Below are 17,514 nucleotides of genomic sequence, written 5' to 3' on the forward strand. Positions count from 1 at the left end.
ATAACACAAAAAACATCTAAGATAAGATAACCCCCAAGAACGACAAATAAAAGTGACATTTAAAAAAAATCAAGATAAGCAAAGTACACAAGGCAATATTAAAAGCAGTCATATGCTGGAGGAAGAAGCTATTTCTCAGTCTACTCTTCCCTGCATGGTGGTGACAATAGGGCAGTGGTTCAGGTCACCCCTGTAAATAACTGTCATCCACAGCACCTCTGAATTACACTGTTACTGTATAGCACCGTAAGCTGTCATATTCACGGTACATAAAAATGTAAATCCTTCCCCCTAAGATACAGTATGTCATGAGGAAAAGTTGAGAGGATATCAGTTTCCTTTATACGTTTAGGACATAATATGAAAATAATTGATGACCATCCTGTGATGCATGTCCACACTGGCAGTTTCAAAGCTACAGGCTACCATTCCTTTTCAATGGAATCCAAGCAGCGACGCCGACGCCCCGTCACACCCGATGTTTGTACCTGCTACAAAATCTACAAAGCTACAAAACAAGTTGAGCTGGATCAACAGCTCAACTAGTTTGAAAACAATTTTTGAATAGTTCAACTAGCCAATCTACATTGACACGTTGTGAGCTTGTAGACTGGCCATTTTAACTATTCAAAGTAGTAGTAAAAAAGGCGAAGAAGTTTATGGATAAGGGGTTTAGCAGTGACGAAAATGGAGCCCAGAGTGTATCACCCCTATTAGGTGTCACCTGTCTGAGTAGGTCATAGTCAGGGTACACATCATGGTAGCATTTCACCTCACACCCAGCAGAGGTCAGGATTGCACAGGTGTAGATTGAATCAAACATCTCCATAGACATTTGACTGCACTGTACCGTCTGCACCTATGGTCTGAACATCCACACACACCACTGGACTCTCTGAAAACACACCAATATCAGATGTAAACGGTGACCGGTCCAAAACAACATGTTATTTGGGTTTAGAAGATAGACAGGTGTGGTTTCCTCTGCAACAAAATGTCTTAAAACATTCCTCCTGGTATCTGTTAGGCAGGTATGTTTGCGTGTGTGTGTGTGTGTGTGTGTGTGTGTGTGTGTGTGTGTGTGTGTGTGTGTGTGTGTGTGTGTGTGTTTGTGTGTGTGTGTGTGTGTGTGACTGACGTGTGTGTGCGACTGCGTGCGTGCGTGCGTGCGTGCGTGCGTGTTTGCTGGAAGAGGAGTGAAAGAAAATGTTTGCTCAAATCTGCACAGCGTCTCTCCAGCCATTAGTGTTCCCTTGTGTGCAAAAATAGGGTAAAATAAGAAAGTAGAGGTCCTTGGTGTGGAGAGGAGCCATGCACGTTTGCAGGCCTGTACACTCTTTACATGCATCCCAGCTGGGTTTGTGAGTCACATGCCTAGTGATCTACAAGCTACAGCTACTTGTAGATTTATTATTCTAGGCAATGGACACTGTTTTCCTACGGTTTTCTTTTGTAGGCTATGGTTTATTTAACTTAATTTCCTTTTATTGTACTTCCTTCCTTTCCGATACCTCTATTATTGCTTGCTGTAACAAAACAATTTGAATTTCTCCATGGGATGGGTGCAGTATAGGCTACCCTTTTCATTATGTTGGAGCTGGTTTGATCTTTAAAAGAAAGATCTTGCCTGCCAGTGTTTGATTCATTGCCAGTGTTTGATTCATGATGTTCTTTGGAACACTTTGCACAGCATTTTGTGCACCAAACAACAATAAGCCCCACTGGCCATAATAACTATAGTATACACCAAACTCAAATTCAAAGTGCTCTATTTGTATGAGTTCTGAGAGTCTGGTCAAAGTTCAGTCTTCATGGTCTGGCAGCCGGCAGGCTGCTTTTGTTTAAAGCGGGACATTTGGTATATAGTCTTTTTTTAAATATTGTCTATATACTGTACATACATTTATGAATCCACTTGCTGACCGGCTGTTAGTATTGGGCAATCGTTTTTTATAGGGGTTTCTTGTGACCCTACCATTAACAGTTACATCTTATGGCTGGCAAAAATGTCAAATTTTCCTTTTGCTTTAAGTAGCGTGACATGTCAAACCAGGGTTTCTTTTCATGATTCTGAATCCATTCCAAGCATTAGTTTTGCAGAACATACACTCCTTGGGCTAAAAGCAGCCATAGCCACTTGCCCAAATGTGCCCAAATTGTGCTGACCTCATCACATTTGCGATGTCTATGGCTGTTTTTAGCCCAAAGAGTGTCTTTTTCTGGGCTATATTAGGCCAATAAAAAAGACTACCGGTACCGAATTTCCCACCCGTCCACCTCGGCTGCCCGACTATTATGAAAATCTATAGAATTCCAGACAGTGATGATTAATGACGATGGTTGATAAGAGGAGATATCTTTGCTGTCAGGAAGAAACCACCTAACTCCAAAATGTTATCAGGAAATGAAAAATATACATTTTTCAGAAAATAAAGAAAACCGTATTTCAAAAATGACTATTGGCACATGATTGATATTGCAGTGAGTGTAGTGGAAAGGTTTTTCTTTTATACAAATAGTTCCAGGCATCTAAAAAAAAAAAGAAATCTTCCCTCCAAGGAGGGCCTGGGCCGAAAAAGTTTCAGAACCCCCTGCCATAAGAGATAGAATGGAGGTTATAGGCGACGTGAATGTTTGGACAGTTAGAGCTTTCCTGTTCACATAATTGAGGCGTTTTGACTGAGTCTTTCATGGTGTTTTTTAATCGTCTAATATTATCTGATTGCTATGTGGTCATTTTGTACTGATTACTTCTCATTACAGCACTATTAGGACCTGGGTGGTAGGTCGTCAGAGGCAGGTGTGAGGGTGATGTCACAGCTGTGGAACGCAGGGGGAGCTGTAATGTGAATGGTGAGATGTCATTTGAATGGTGTGATGTCATTTGAATGGTATGAGGTCATATGCTTAAGGAAGTCTATGCCAAGGAGGTGCAACTTGAAACAAAGCCGTCCCCCCCCCCCCCGTCCCCCCCCTTCTCCTTTGTATCGTGGTTCTCTTGACAACTCCATTGTTGTGTTCATCTGATGTACTGTATCTTATCTTTATCTCTCATATAAAGTATGTTTGTCATCGTAACCCATGCAGGTCATTGGTTGGCCACGTACAGACCGTCTCCAGTAAAGAACGTCAGGTACAGTAGTCGTGCCAGCAGACCTGTGGGTTACTGAGCTAAGATGAAAGGTTAATTCTGGTTAATTCTTTAACAAGTGTGTTATTCACTGACCTGTACCCAAGACACAAAACAATATAAAGACATCTATGGTTTATTCCCGTATGCTGACCTATGTTTTACTTCCTTGTGTTTATCTTGAATGTGTTTATCTCCATTCCCTGTTATCTCTTATGCCAGACCTTGATATCTTCATATTACCTTCAGTACTTCACCAGCATTACAACCAATCATATTACTCAGCTGTGCAGACACCCACTATAGAGTAGAGCAGATATAAAAACAAGCAGTCTAACGTCGGCAAGATACAGACATCATCAGAGAGACATCCAGAAGACTCCAATCCAAGCTCCACTGACAGAGAGACAACCTCAGACTGACATGTTCCTGATTCCTCATCTCCTATGCTTGCTGGGCTTGCTGGCACCAGACACTGTGCACACCAGTCCCTTGACTGAGGTGCAGCTACAGAATGAAAACCTGGCACTAGACACCGTGCACGCCAGTCCCTTGACTGAGGTGCAGCTACAGAATGAAAACCTGGCACTAGACACCGTGCACGCCAGTCCCTTGACTGAGGTGCAGCTACAGAATGAAAACCTGGCACTAGACACTGTGCACACGGCTGCCTCGGCTGAGGTGAAGCTGCAGCGTGGATCCTGTCCGATGTTCTGGTTCAGCTTCAACGGCCGTTGCTACAAGTACGTTGCTACACATTATACCTGGGGCCAAGCAGAGTGGAACTGCTTGTCCCAAGATGCCAACCTGGTGTCCATCCACAGTGGCGCGGAGCACACCTTCGTCACCGACCTGATCAAGAACTTTGACCCAGAACAAGGCTTCACCTGGATTGGACTGACAGACATTCACTTGGAGGGTAGCTGGATGTGGTCTGATGGCCGCAAAGTGGACTTCACCATGTGGCATGACACAGAGCCAAACAATCACGGTGGAAATGAACACTGTGGGGGGTCAGGGGGGACAGCTTGGGAGACCAACATAGGAACTAAATGGAATGATATGCCTTGTTCTTATACTGCTCCTTCGGTTTGTGCATCTCGTATAGTGTGTCCCTAAATACTTTATCGTTTGATAAAGAGAGACACCCCGTACACTGGCTTGTACAGGGTGTGTGTAATACATTAAAATCACATTAAATATAGTAAACTCTTATAGCCTCATTTAGAGTTTTGATGAATTGAACAATGTGGACCCTGTTGTAAACAAGTGTAAGGCTTAATTGGGTCGTCCACTCACAGTTAACAGTCTTTGTATTGAGTTTGTGCTTGAAATGTACTGTAATTCTGCAAACTGTTAATAAATATTTCAATCAATCAATCAATCAAAAAGAGTAATTATTTCTCTCTTTCTCCCCAGTTCCACATTCCATTAAGGCAGCAATTGAAAACCCACCTGTCACAACTGTGATGTATTATTATGAAGAAAGACGTCAAATAAAAAGTGTAGCAGATACATTCATGCACAAAGGGTGGGGTGTTGGGGTGTGTGTGTGTGTGTGTGTGTGTGTGTGTGTGTGTGTGTGTGTGTGTGTGTGTGTGTGTGTGTGTGTGCGTGTGCGTGCGCATGCGTGCATGCATGGCTGGAAAGGTACAGGTCAAATGAAAATGTGAACACCATATATTTATATACAGTAGCTGCTAGATTAATGATCCACTAGCAAATCATATACTAGCCAAGCCATCCAAGAGGATGTGTATCTACCGTATTCAACTTATTCACACACAAACTCACAAAGTTACTACATATTGTATCCATGTATTAAAGAGCTGGTCTGGAGGAGACCAACTCTATAGCAATGATTGCTATTGGAATATAAAGCTTTTCACAGTAACACGTGTTGTAACAAAACTACGTATCACTTAAGATGCCAAAAATGACCATGAAAAGACGTTATAGGCTACTCCTTGTGCAGTAAATCCAAGTCTTCTGAAGCCAAATGTTCACACTGTGAGTGTAAAAAACCAACTATATTTACCATTTTACACCACAATTTAGTGCACACACTCAACAACAAAGGAAAATGTCTCCGTCTTCCATGCTTACAGCAAGGTTTGTGTGAACATTTTGGTTTTGTGTTATGTGAGAAACTTCACCTGTGTTGCATGTGCACTGAATGCCCACTAGATGGTAGTCTAGCTTCTAAGGGAGATTAGACATCCTCCATGACCTTGCCCAAAAGGTCAACAGCCAGAGAAATAATGCTGTTGCTTCAACTAACTCACATTTTAATTAAACTCCCCAACAGTAACTTCTGTAAGTAAGTAAGTAAGTAAGTAAGTAAATAAATAGCAGTGTTTTTAAGTTGACACTATTTATGACTTTACTGGATATCGGCGCTATCCGGTGGAAACCTTGTAGGCCTATGTACAAAACTCTTGGTAACTAAATGTTATTTAGTTACAATATTATAGTTATATATTTATTTATAAAACCCACAGACTTAACCACTATCAACCAAGTGTCCCTATTTTAGGCATGTAATTTAGGCATGTAATTTCCAAACTTTTTCAAATATTTGTGTCTAGCCTATAGACGATAGCTAAAATCTACAAGATGATATGGAGTTGCCGGACAGCAACGATACAGATCTGAGGAGATCAGTGTTGATTTTGTCGACTGAAACTATGACGAAAAATGTTTTGTTTTGCTGAAAACTAAATAGCTATGAAGACTAAAACTAGAAATATACTCATAGTATATAGAATAGATCCAGTTGAACTAAAAGAGTCATTTTATGTTTGGTTGCGCTTGGGTGTTCTGAAAATAGTTGTGAGATTGTGAGATCGGCAATTTTCAGCATGCAACCAAGTGTAAAATCAGGCATTACGACGCCATCAAGGCCCACCAAGATACATTTCCGTCGATCAAAGTCAACTGTAGATTTCGTTTTTATTTATTTAGACAAAAACTAGACTAAGACTAGACAACAACATTTAAGATGGCTAAAATATTACTAAAACCTTATTCAAAAGACTATGACTAATTTTTTATTTTAATCTGCTGTCAAAATCAACACTGGAGGAGCCCCACAGTGTGTTCAGATGACCCTGTAATCAGTCCCAGTTCTTTCCCTGGGATTGTGCTGCTGTCAGCAAGCTGCCCAGGGCACAACGTGTGGACCAAATCCTCTGTTTTAAAGCCCTCCGCGCCATTCCAGTCATACCGGGATGATTATTGACCAGATGGCCACAATTCACCTCACTGCGGCCCCCCCGGGCTGGCGCGTGCACGTGCGTGCGCGTGTGCGTGTGCTCGTGTGTGTGTGTGTGTGTGTGTGTGTGTGTGTGTGTGTGTGTGTGTGTGTGTGTGCGTGTGCGTGCGTGCGTGTGTGTGTGTGCGTGCGTGCGTGTGTGCATGCATGTGCGAGAACAGGTATGCAGAGGGCCAGTGACATAACGCAATGACCCAGGTCAAACGGTGGCATGTTTGGGAAAAAAGATGTAATGAAAGTAAGAAAGACAGACAGAGTAAAGGGGGGAAAGAGAGGTGACTGTAGATAGAAAGATAGATACGATAGATGGATGGATGGATGTGTTCCACAGCTCACAGGCCTTTAAAAAGAAAAAGAAAACCCATTTTTTCAACCGGTGCCAATAAACTGTAAACCTGGGCACTACTCTCCCTCTGCCAACCTGGGGAGAGCCCCGAACTGAGCTGGTGCTTCAGTGAGCAGGCCGGTTCTGATTACCTGACAGGGGGGTAGTTTCCCCGGTAGGACATAGCGCGTGGAAGGAACACGTTATTCCAACCAATTAATTTCCACTCCATCAGGAAGGCCCTAGAGGAGAGAACACGGACGGCCCATGCAACGTCCACAGCATCGCCGACGAGAAACGAACCCTGGGTCTTCTAGCTGTGAGGAGACATCGCTACCGACTGCGCCACCGTACCTCCTTAGCTTACACAGGCTTAACCACTTGAAACCTAGCATCCCTATTCTGGGGGGGAACATTAGCTGAAAATTGCAGATCTACTGCGACACCAGCTCAGTGGCCTTAGTGGTTAGAGTGTCCGCCCTGAGACTGGGAGCACGGGGTTCAATCCCCGGCCGGGTCATACCAAAGACTCTAAAAATGGGACCCAGTGCCTCCCTGCTTGACACTCAGCATCAAGGGTTGGATTGGGGGTAAGTCCCTGCGACATACTAGCGTCATGTCCAGGGGGTGTACTTGTACATCAAGCTGCCTCACGCTACAGAAACAGGAGATAGGCTCCTGCCCTATGGGCCCCTGCATGGCTCGGCAAAGCTACTTACTGCGACACGTCAGCTGGTAAAAAAAACAAAGAGCAGACCAAGTACAGAGCCAGAGGTCAAGTTAGCTAGTAAGTGTTAAATTCACAGTATAAAGGTACAGTATTTGTACAGTAGGCAGGAGTGTTCCGCCATACTGTAGATATAGGGGACTGCGGCGGTTACAGTAAGTGCTATTGAATGGATGTGAGCTGTCCTATCGAAGAAGCTCTAAGATCTGAAGAAGACAACGATGGATCGTTGGACGACAACTTCAATGACATTAACTGACCTGGAGTCTGTCAATATACAGGCTGGCTTCTCCGGCCTCACGTCCCGCTCATCCAATTACGGAAGCTTAACTCGGCTCCGGTTCCCAAACATAGCCTCTCTCAGATGTCCCAGGGAGGATCGATAAAGCACAATGAAAGCCCCGTTGTCATCATCGTCTATTTTGGTTTCGTCTCCTGTCCTCATCTTAACCCATTCTGACCTGAGATCAGATACATACAAGGCTTCCACTGGACACATACTGGTCTGATTAACCCATTCTGACCTGAGATCAGATTATAAAAATGTCAGTCGTTCTTCGATTTTTCAAAAATAGCAGACCTACAAGCTCGTAGCGCGCCACTCGGTGGCGCGCTATGAGCTTGTAGATCTGCTATTTTTCAAAAGCTAAAGCATAACATAGTGTTAACACCAAAATGGGTTCCCGTTCAGAATGGGTTAAATTCATTGAAAACATGAAGTGAGAAACCTAAATGTACCCTTATGGGGTTATAACTCTATAACAGGTCCATTTGGTTCCATTTGTATACACTCTCAGAGTTAGTGTAAGTTAAAGGAACATAATGTCAGCCATACCTTCATAAATCATAATTAGTCCTCACTAATGCTCATTATAAAAACAGCCCGCTGGCCAAGTGGTCCAGGTGCATGCCACATACAGTATAGGCTCTGGCCTGACAGCGTGCCGCGTGTTCGAGTCCCGTTCATGACGAACCTTTGCTGCACGTCTCTCCCCTTCTCTCTCTTCCTCTTTCCTGTCTATCTGCACTTGATACTATCAATAAAAGGCTCACCACCGGAGCTGTGGTGACCTCACCAACGAAAATCCAGACTATGAATATAGGCCTTCAGAAGTGCATGGGCCGTGGACAACTCAGAAACCCGTCTACCAATGACATCACCGACAGTTTCCAATTAGTTACTCTTTTTCTGGAAAGTTACCACCTCAAGTAACCCAGCGGGTCCCCGGAACTCACTTTCAAAGCCATTACAATACTGTACTTTTATTATTTGTGTTTATATAGGCAACAAAGTCTTATGCACACCTGTATGCTCTGAGAGGGGTGCGTGGGCAGGGCTCAATGTATTCAGAAAAATGCACATAAAGTGCACTTGCAAGACGAACTTCATTGGCAACGTTTCGGTCAAAGGCCTTCTTCAGGCATCTGTGTTTATATAAAAAGAAAAGTATAACACTATACAGAATTTTAGAAAATTACTGTCATACATACAGTATATTCTGAGGTTACACGGAGATTGACTAGAATGATGCAATCCTGCAGAATTGCAAGTGTGGTTGTCTATCTATCTCTGTACAGGAATAGTGTTGGGTATGTCATTGTATACTGTCCAATCAGATGAGGGCAAAGCGCACAGATGCCTTGGGAAGAGTTCCGAATTGCTGGCCAAACGGAGGGGAGAATAGAGCGTTATTTCAGGATTTAAACGATTTAAGCGCTGGAGTACAATAACAATAGTATGTTATTGTTATTAGGCAACCACACTAATAAGAAGAACATTATTATCTAAAACAAAATCTAAAATGTGCCACAGACGAGGACAAGTCTTGCCACGCAGACAACATGTGTCTGTGTATACGGACACATGTTGATGACCCCTGATTCCAACCTAGGCATAGTGTATTCTAATTATTCTACTTCTTAGCAGTCCTTAGCCTTAGGTGAACTTCACCTGTGTATTCCTCTTCTTCTTCTAGCAGTCCTTAGGTGAACTTCACCTGTGTATTCCTCCTCCTATTCTTAGCAGTCCTTAGGTGAACTTCACCTGTGTATTCCTCCTCCTATTCTTAGCAGTCCTTAGGTGAACTTCACCTGTGTATTCCTCTTCTTCTTCTAGCAGTCCTTAGGTGAACCTCACCTGTGTATTCCTCTTCTTCTTCTTAGCAGTCCTTAGGTGAACCTCACCTGTGTATTCCTCTTCTTCTTCTAGCAGTCCTTAGGTGAACTTCACCTGTGTATTCCTCCTCCTATTCTTAGCAGTCCTTAGGTGAACTTCACCTGTGTATTCCTCCTCCTATTCTTAGCAGTCCTTAGGTGAACCTCACCTGTGTATTCCTCTTCTTCTTCTTAGCAGTCCTTAGGTGAACCTCACCTGTGTATTCCTCCTCCTATTCTTAGCAGTCCTTAGGTGAACCTCACCTGTGTATTCCTCCTATTCTTAGCAGTCCTTAGGTGAACTTCACCTGTGTATTCCTCCTCCTATTCTTAGCAGTCCTTAGGTGAACTTCACCTGTGTATTCCTCTTCTTCTTCTTAGCAGTCCTTAGGTGAACCTCACCTGTGTATTCCTCCTCTTCTTCTTAGCAGTCCTTAGGTGAACCTCACCTGTGTATTCCTCCTCTTCTTAGCAGTCCTTAGGTGAACCTCACCTGTGTATTCCTCTTCTTCTTAGCAGTCCTTAGGTGAACCTCACCTGTGTATTCCTCCTCTTCTTCTTAGCAGTCCTTAGGTGAACCTCACCTGTGTATTCCTCCTCTTCTTCTTAGCAGTCCTTAGGTGAACCTCACCTGTGTATTCCTCCTCTTCTTCTTAGCAGTCCTTAGGTGAACCTCACCTGTGTATTCCTCCTCTTCTTCTTAGCAGTCCTTAGGTGAACCTCACCTGTGTATTCCTCTTCTTCTTCTTAGCAGTCCTTAGGTGAACTTCACCTGTGTATTCCTCCTCTTCTTCTTAGCAGTCCTTAGGTGAACCTCACCTGTGTATTCCTCCTCTTCTTCTTAGCAGTCCTTAGGTGAACCTCACCTGTGTATTCCTCTTCTTCTTCTTAGCAGTCCTTAGGTGAACTTCACCTGTGTATTCCTCCTCTTCTTAGCAGTCCTTAGGTGAACTTCACCTGTGTATTCCTCCTCTTCTTAGCAGTCCTTAGGTGAACCTCACCTGTGTATTCCTCTTCTTCTTCTTAGCAGTCCTTAGGTGAACTTCACCTGTGTATTCCTCCTCTTCTTAGCAGTCCTTAGGTGAACCTCACCTGTGTATTCCTCTTCTTCTTCTAGCAGTCCTTAGGTGAACCTCACCTGTGTATTCCTCCTCTTCTTCTTAGCAGTCCTTAGGTGAACCTCACCTGTGTATTCCTCTTCTTCTTCTTAGCAGTCCTTAGGTGAACTTCACCTGTGTATTCCTCCTCTTCTTAGCAGTCCTTAGGTGAACCTCACCTGTGTATTCCTCTTCTTCTTAGCAGTCCTTAGGTGAACCTGACCTGTGTATTCCTCCTATTCTTAGCAGTCCTTAGGTGAACCTCACCTGTGTATTCCTCCTCTTCTTCTAGCAGTCCTTAGGTGAACCTCACCTGTGTATTCCTCCTATTCTTAGCAGTCCTTAGGTGAACCTCACCTGTGTATTCCTCCTCTTCTTCTTAGCAGTCCTTAGGTGAACCTCACCTGTGTATTCCTCTTCTTAGCAGTCCTTAGGTGAACCTCACCTGTGTATTCCTCTTCTTAGCAGTCCTTAGGTGAACTTCACCTGTGTATTCCTCCTCCTATTCTTAGCAGTCCTTAGGTGAACTTCACCTGTGTATTCCTCCTCTTCTTCTTAGCAGTCCTTAGGTGAACCTCACCTGTGTATTCCTCCTCTTCTTCTTAGCAGTCCTTAGGTGAACCTCACCTGTGTATTCCTCCTCCTCTTCTTAGCAGTCCTTAGGTGAACTTCACCTGTGTATTCCTCCTCTTCTTATTAGCAGTCCTTAGGTGAACTTCACCTGTGTATTCCTCCTATTCTTAGCAGTCCTTAGGTGAACCTCACCTGTGTATTCCTCCACTTCTTCTTAGCAGTCCTTAGGTGAACCTCACCTGTGTATTCCTCCTATTCTTAGCAGTCCTTAGGTGAACCTCACCTGTGTATTCCTCCTATTCTTAGCAGTCCTTAGGTGAACCTCACCTGTGTATTCCTCCTCTTCTTCTTAGCAGTCCTTAGGTGAACCTCACCTGTGTATTCCTCTTCTTCTTAGCAGTCCTTAGGTGAACCTCACCTGTGTATTCCTCCTCTTCTTAGCAGTCCTTAGGTGAACCTCACCTGTGTATTCCTCCTCTTCTTAGCAGTCCTTAGGTGAACCTCACCTGTGTATTCCTCCTCTTCTTCTAGCAGTCCTTAGGTGAACCTCACCTGTGTATTCCTCCTCTTCTTAGCAGTCCTTAGGTGAACCTCACCTGTGTATTCCTCCTCCTCTTCTTAGCAGTCCTTAGGTGAACCTCACCTGTGTATTCCTCCTCTTCTTAGCAGTCCTTAGGTGAACCTCACCTGTGTATTCCTCCTCTTCTAGCAGTCCTTAGGTGAACCTCACCTGTGTATTCCTCCTCTTCTTAGCAGTCCTTAGGTGAACCTCACCTGTGTATTCCTCCTCTTCTTAGCAGTCCTTAGGTGAACCTCACCTGTGTATTCCTCCTCTTCTTAGCAGTCCTTAGGTGAACCTCACCTGTGTATTCCTCCTCTTCTAGCAGTCCTTAGGTGAACCTCACCTGTGTATTCCTCCTCTTCTTAGCAGTCCTTAGGTGAACCTCACCTGTGTATTCCTCCTCTTCTTAGCAGTCCTTAGGTGAACCTCTTGGCCCAGCTGTTAAGATGGATCGTATTACCCATCATGCATCACATTACAATGCATTAGCGAGGAGAGAGAGAGCTGTGCCCGGGCCTGGAGAAGAATGGAAAAAAACACGACGCTGGAATCTTTTGACACAATGACTGCCACACAGTTACTGTCTGCAAAGTTTCCTCATGATGTCACGACAACGCGTGAAGTCAACATTGATATTTGCATTCTGTTCGGCAGTGTTCACAGCAGAGCAGAGCAGAGCAGAGCAGAGCAGAGTAGAGCGGGCCGTGAGTCTCAAAGAGAACATTCTATTCTCCTTCAGTCGACACCTATAGCTGTAGCTCTCGCCAGGCTGTTATTGTGGAGGCACATGCAGGACAACAGCTACTCTAGTCTTTGATCCAAAAATATATTCCTTTTGAATGAAAAACATGACGAAGGCTTTTAAATCCCTGTTCGGTTTGACACTGTGCATGCATGAATGCGCGCGTGTGTGTGTGTGTGTGTGTGTGTGTGTGTGTGTGTGTGTGTGTGTGTGTGTGTGGTTGTAGGCCCTTCTCCTCCTTCAGCAGGCTATTACTGTATACTTAATCGGTTTTTGATGATTGAATATAAATTACTTTTAATGAGGGGGGAAATAACAGTCTCTGTGAATCAATTAAACTGAAATGAAATTGCCAACAATCCAAAGTAGTGCATTGATCAATTCCTATGCATTTCTGCATGCGGATGTGCATCCTAACAGGAGAACAACTCATGACGTGAGGGAAAAACTCAGAGGGTCAGCCATATTTTACTATTTTGAAAAGCGATCTACATCGACGCGTTGTGAGTTTGTAGACCGTGATCGGCCAATTGAGCTACTTTAAAGTTTAGGAATAAGGGGTAAGGCGGCATGCAAGATAAGGCCCTATAGTGGCTTATGACCCCAGAAAACATCTTTTATTTTTTATTTTTTTAGATATTCTTTTGTGGCTTACGCCTTTTTATTGGTTTTTTTGAAGGGACAGACAGTAGGGAGATGGGGGAAGACATGCAGTAAAGGCCGTGTCGGGCTCGGGAGTCGAACCCGCGGCACACTGCGTGCCCAGACGGTTACGCCACCGCCTGGGCCTCAGAAAACATCCTTAAGGTGGTTGCACACTGGATGCATTTTCGTAAAACCGAAACCGAAACGCCGCTAAAAATCAGAAAAAACGCGCTCGGTGTGTGGGGACCTTTACTCTCCTTTTCTCCTCTCGTTTCTCAGTTTCGTTTCTCTGATACAGTGCCCGGAGCAGTGACCTTCCTCTCCACACTCCACCACCACTCTGTAAAGTACAGTAGATCAGACAACTGGAACCTTGTTATGTCTTCCCCCGGGACTCGCGTCCCTCTTCTTCCTTCGCTGCTTGTTGTTGCTGTCATTTGTCTCTCTGCCGCTGCGATAGCGTATCTGAGTAATCCTGGGAAGCCTGGATGGTGGAAGGCCATGCGGGAACACGCCGGGGAGACACTGGAGTGGAAAAGTAACTACAGTACAGTACATGTACAGTAGTGTACATGTACTGTAATTTTTACTTTACTGGTGTATTTCCAATACTTTTACTTCTACTCCATTACATCACCAAGGCAAATATTGCATTTACTCCAGTACAATTATGTGAAAACTTTACTTACTACGTAGTTACTTTGAAGATTTCGATTATCATTACAAAACATATGCATTAACCGCTTCAGGCCTTTTTTAACTTTTCAAAAGATTTGTATTCATTTCAGACATATGACAACCCTGTGGGGGGGGGGGGGTAGTGGCAGTAACAAATGTGAGTACTTTTTCCATTCCACCACTGGCGAGAACACACAGACGATGATGAGGAACCAGATAAGGAAGGCGGGGCTGCCAAGGAAGGAGGAAGGATGGAAGCAAGGCCCCACATGCACAGTCACTCTCCAGTTTAAGCCGAGAGGAAGGATGGAAGCATGGCACCACATGCACACAGTCACTCTCCAGTTAAAGCTGAGAGGAAGGATGGAAGCATGGCACCACATGCACACAGTCACTCTCCAGTTAAAGCTGAGAGGAAGGATGGAAGCATGGCACCACATGCACACAGTCACTCTCCAGTTAAAGCTGAGAGGAAGCATGGAAGCATGGCACCACATGCACACAGTCACTCTCCAGTTAAAGCTGAGAGGAAGCATGGAAGCAAGGCACCACATGCACACAGTCACTCTCCAGTTAAAGCTGAGAGGAGGAAGGATGGAAGCATGGCTCCACATGCACAGTCACTCTCCAGTTAAAGCTGAGAGGAAGGATGGAAGCAAGGCACCACATGCACAGTCACTCTCCAGTTAAAGCTGAGAGGAAGGATGGAAGCAAGGCACCACATGCACAGTCACTCTCCAGTTAAGATGCTTGTTGACTGGTTGTGTTAAGCGTGATTTATGCACTTGCACCGAAAATAGCAGATCTACTGTACAGTGTGTGTACACAAGCTCATCAGCTATTTTCAGAGCGTGACACAGAGCCCAATGGGGTGTAAATCAAACTCATCTCTGTGCCTGTTGCTCTGTCAACAATGACAAAATTAACTCCAGATTTATTTTACTTGTGTTGAGAACCTCGCCAACATAACGCATCGGGGTCGGTTTTTACTGTGTTCCAGTTCCGATATGTGTCTGCAAATAGTTTTTTGTTTCATCAATATGTTCTCTGTCCTCATTAGATAAAATTGGTATCTCGATGTTCTGTTTAGTAATGAGCTGGAGAGATTGGGAGACCCCCTTGTTACGGAACAATAATGAGTGTCGGGACGTAGGGCCATTCAACACTTATTTCAACAGAAATATCACTTCCACCACCTTTAACCCAGTGCTGTCAGACACTGGGGTTAACAGTTATTGATGGCCAGCAGGTTCCGTCATTAGCGAGTCGCTTTAAGAAGGGGATCAATGCTATTGACGGGCAGCCTCCCCTGCGGGGCTAAAAGGTCCAGACCATTATGTGTTATTATGCGTCTGATGGCGCTGTCTATTGGCTACCGTTCACGTTCCGTCTTGCCCACGACGATGCTGAATAATTTGTGGATGTCGCAGCTTTGCTGCATGGACTCCCAAAGCGCTTCATGGCCCTGGAACAAAAAAAATTGAGATGGGTCCTTGATATGAAAAAAACGTTCAGAACCACTGATATGGAAACATGTACGCTTAGTCAGAAAACTAATGATAGAACCGGCCTCAGGTCTTAATGGGTAAGGGGGCCTCGGAGACCGGCCCCGGAGCAGGAACAACTAGAACTTCTAGTTCTTTTAGTCCAGGAGCAGGTGGGCGGCTCGGCTGCCTGGAACACAAGTCCACAGGCCAGCGCTGCGCTGCCTCATCACATGGCTGCTTGGCGCTTCTCTCGCCAAGTAATTACATGTGGATGGATGATGCACAAATAAGTGTATTAATTAATGAAGTATTTTCTCCACCACGGTGACACCAACGCTCAACTACCGTAAGTACAGTATATGCCAGTGGTTCCCAAACTTTTTAGCTCAAGACCCATAAGAGAATTTTGACTTTGCTCAGGACCAAAGCAGATCTACAAGCTCACAACATGTTGTGATGGAACGTGTTATGAGCTTGAAGATCTGCTATTTTATTCCCCTCTAATTAATGGGTTTTATGGAATACTTTTGAAAAAAGTTTGAACTTGTTTTTTGACTCTTTTTATTAAACTTTTTTGAAAATAATTGAAAAACAAAATGTCGGAAACGGCGACCCATAACAATTGGTCCGCCACCAACATATGGACCCCGACCCACAGTTTGTGAAAGTGGTATAAGCTATACTGTATAGTGTATACAGTCAGTAAATCAGGCTTCAGAAGTCAGTAGCTTTGAGGGCTCTCTGTATTCATTCAACAAGGCATTGTGTTTGTGTGTGGACGTGTGTGTGCTCACGAGAGATTGGAAATATCACTGTTAATGTTTGAGATGGAAGCCAGATGCAGTCACTGTCAGACATGATGGACGGCAGCTCAACTATGATGGAATGTTTGGTAAGAGAGCAGATCAGAGGTGACAAAAAAACTAACACACAAACACGCACACGCACGCACGCACGCACACACACACGTACCAAGAAGTAAAAGTACTGAAAATTGGAAATGTAAAAATACCTCAAAATGTTAGCTACTTAAATACAGTACTTGAGTAAATGTACTTAAGTTACTTTACACCACTGACCAGTACCCCACCTGTCTGTGTGATGGAGAACCCAACACCTGTCTGTCTGTCTGTCTGTCTGTCTGTCTGTCTGTCTGTCTGTCTGTCTGTCTGTCTCTGGATCATGTCCTGAGCACCTCTACTGCAACAGCTTTGGTAGCAGGTCCTGATTCCTGAAGCACACTATATCCAAAACACCAAAACACTATCAAACATCCTATATCCTTCAACCTGTAAATGTCCATGATGTCATTACAGTTTCCAGATAGCATCCATACTCACTCAGAAACCCGTTGAAATGTCTCTCACAACAATCTCTTCTCCTCCAGGTTGAAAACCCAGCTCCAAACACAGTAACCATCTTGTTTTACATGCTGATATATCTTCACCCTGGCTCTTAATTTACCAGACTATTGAACTTATATTATACACTTAAACATTTTCACCTGTTGATCTCACAAGTCTGTCTCTTCCTCCTTTTTTGTCCCACCCCCTTAAGTCAGAACCTGGTTGGTTGACCACAGTTGATTGACACACATGGCTCTCCAATGACATTGTTTCCATGAACTTGGTATAATTAAGTTGCAATGTATAATGAACCAGTCTGGATACTAGTGGCAAACTGGTCGTATATACTGCTGCCTGTGATGTGACTTGGTTTGAACCACATCAACATGCTTCTGTTTGTTGTCTGATGCTATAGGTTAATAGTTTAAACACTCTTGAAAACTACATTTGAAATATGAAAAGTTAAAGTGTCAGATCAAATCTCTGCTCTTCATGACCTTGTCTTATGTCATATGAAATCACTTCTCTCACACACTCTTTGCTGAAAGAATAGAGCCATGAGGTTCAAACTTGACAAAAAGAAGAAAGACTCATCCTTGTTTTTGAACCAAGAACCTTCTATATGACAAAGCACTGACTTATCTCACACAGCACACAGACGCATTATTTAGCATTTAGATGTAGAGTGAAAATGTTCCATAAGGTGTGTTTTAATTTAAACCAGGGACCAGATCTGCTTACTGTACTGCCATTACTTACTTAATATTACAAAAC

Source organism: Protomyctophum bolini (assembly GCF_963924005.1).
Source record: "Protomyctophum bolini genome assembly, chromosome: 17".
Classification (NCBI taxonomy): Eukaryota; Metazoa; Chordata; class Actinopteri; order Myctophiformes; family Myctophidae; genus Protomyctophum; species Protomyctophum bolini.